The sequence below is a fragment of the Seriola lalandi genome, unplaced genomic scaffold (genome assembly GCF_002814215.2).
Source record: "Seriola lalandi dorsalis isolate HSWRI2012SDOR001 ecotype SW California unplaced genomic scaffold, Sedor1 jcf7180002046468, whole genome shotgun sequence".
NCBI classification, from domain to species: domain Eukaryota; kingdom Metazoa; phylum Chordata; class Actinopteri; order Carangiformes; family Carangidae; genus Seriola; species Seriola lalandi.
This window is the reverse complement of record NW_019517035.1, coordinates 1-1,878: the sequence shown is the minus strand read 5'-3', so window position 1 is coordinate 1,878 and position 1,878 is coordinate 1. Positions and strand designations below refer to the sequence as shown.

The following is a 1,878-nucleotide window of genomic DNA, read 5'->3' as shown; positions in this document are numbered from 1 at the left end:
TTTAGCTAGACAATGTTATTATGAACAGGATATTATACAGTAAAAACTAACAAACTGTCATATGATTACATTAAATCTTCACATTAAATCAATTATACTCCAGCATGAAAATTGTAAATATAGAGTGACCTGGAATCAAACTCTTAGTCTGTAAGGGGTGATAAACTGTGCCAGCTCTCTCTGACCATACAAACACATGCAATCTTGAATTTTACAGCTGTTTAAACGAACCTTAGGTCCAGGTAAACCTTCTCCTGAGAGTCCTCTGACACCTGGTGGACCTCTTGGACCCTCGATTCCCTGTGCAATAATCAATGCAGGAAGTGCTATTATTGCATTTGTATGTGACAAGGAGTACGACAGAGAAGTGAGATACAGGACTTTCTTAATATTTAGACAACAATAGTCTGCTGACCTTTTCTCCCTGTATGCCCAATCCAGTCAGTCCAATTGGCCCTGGAAGACCTGGAGGCCCCAAGTCACCCTGAAAGTAAAACAGCATAGAAAAGTCAATACAGGTATGCGTCCCATATATTTAATATGTAGCAACAGAATCTTCATGACAGAACAGACTGTATATTCCTGACACTGAATATACAGTCTCAGTGCACTCCTGCCCCTCAGATCTTGCATTGTGCTTTATATCACTCCAGCCTCAGTCCTGTTTGCCTGCCTGCTAATGACCTCTACCTGTTTCCTTTTTTTTTTTCTCTTCCCGTCTGCTCCCTTTTTTTGGACTTGTGTGCCTTCACTGACTGTTTACCTGCTGCTGACATTGTTTATGAACAATCAATCTCCCAGATGGTTGAATACATCATGATCAATAGGTTTAAATACTTCCATCAGATGCAAAAAACTACAACCCATCACTTACTGGACTCAGCAGCTAGTTACACAGTATTTACAGTACATAGTGTAGGCCTTCCATACTACCTTTAACACATTAACTTGTTAAATGAAGGACTCTCTGATCTCCCTTTGCTTTAGCTTGGTGTTCCAAGGAGCCATCTTTGTAATTATAGCCTAGGGGACATTTGGGCTCCTTTATGGATTTCATTAGTGCCGTTGTTGTACACATGCTGCAGTGAGTTCTCTTTGTGAGATGATACATTTATAACCCACCCTGTCTCCTTTGATTCCTGCACCCTGCTGTCCCCTTGGTCCCCTCGGTCCTGGGAGCCCCCGTTCGCCCTGAGGAGCAAAATCAATTCATCTTTGTCAGTTACATCACAACCACTTGAGATTGGGTCACAGCCAAATCTGCATTGTTCTAAGTGAAGACAGTATGGAAGAGGAGCATGTTGGCTCCTGTTAGCCTCTTGTTATTGATACAAACTGATCCTATGCACAAGGAATTTTTTCTCCTTTTGTCATAACACCTTTATGGCTGCATGATTCTTTGCATGAGCAGCATGAGCAACATCTAAAATGCAGACATGCAAGCCTGATCATATTTACTTCATGTGTGTGAGTGGAGGAGAGAGGGTTTGATCACCTCTGACAGATCCCCTTTTACAACAGGTAGAAATCAGCAGAGGAGTGAAACTTAAAACAGGCAGGAAGTCTGGCACAGGTCAAACAGATGTGTAGTTGCTTTAGGACATTTTCAGCGTTCATTTTCCAAGTGCTTCCTTTAACAAATAAAAGTGTACCTTAGATTCCTTTACAGAGAATCCTCAACAACCTCATTAATACACTCCTCCCAGCGTCAGATTTTCCCCACAAGTTCTGTTGTGAGAGGGTATTGACAAAATGTATTTTACTCTTTAGTATTATAATCTCACTTCATTGTAGTTAGATTTTTTTCTGTGCAGTTGAACAGTAAGACTGTCTCTAATAATCTCCATGTATACACTGTACGCATTACAATGTAAGTCA

At 40.8% G+C, this 1,878-nt stretch overlaps 1 long non-coding RNA gene across 1 annotated transcript; it reads right to left on the bottom strand.

Moving 5' to 3' along the window:
• Window positions 1-236: 236 nt before the first annotated feature.
• LOC111648694 (uncharacterized) lies at window positions 237-1,193 on the bottom strand. Its single transcript, XR_002760193.2, has 3 exons — window positions 1,123-1,193; window positions 416-484; window positions 237-300 (listed from the first exon to the last, which is right to left on the bottom strand). It is a non-coding gene; the product is annotated as an uncharacterized LOC111648694 (long non-coding RNA).
• Window positions 1,194-1,878: the final 685 nt, after the last annotated feature.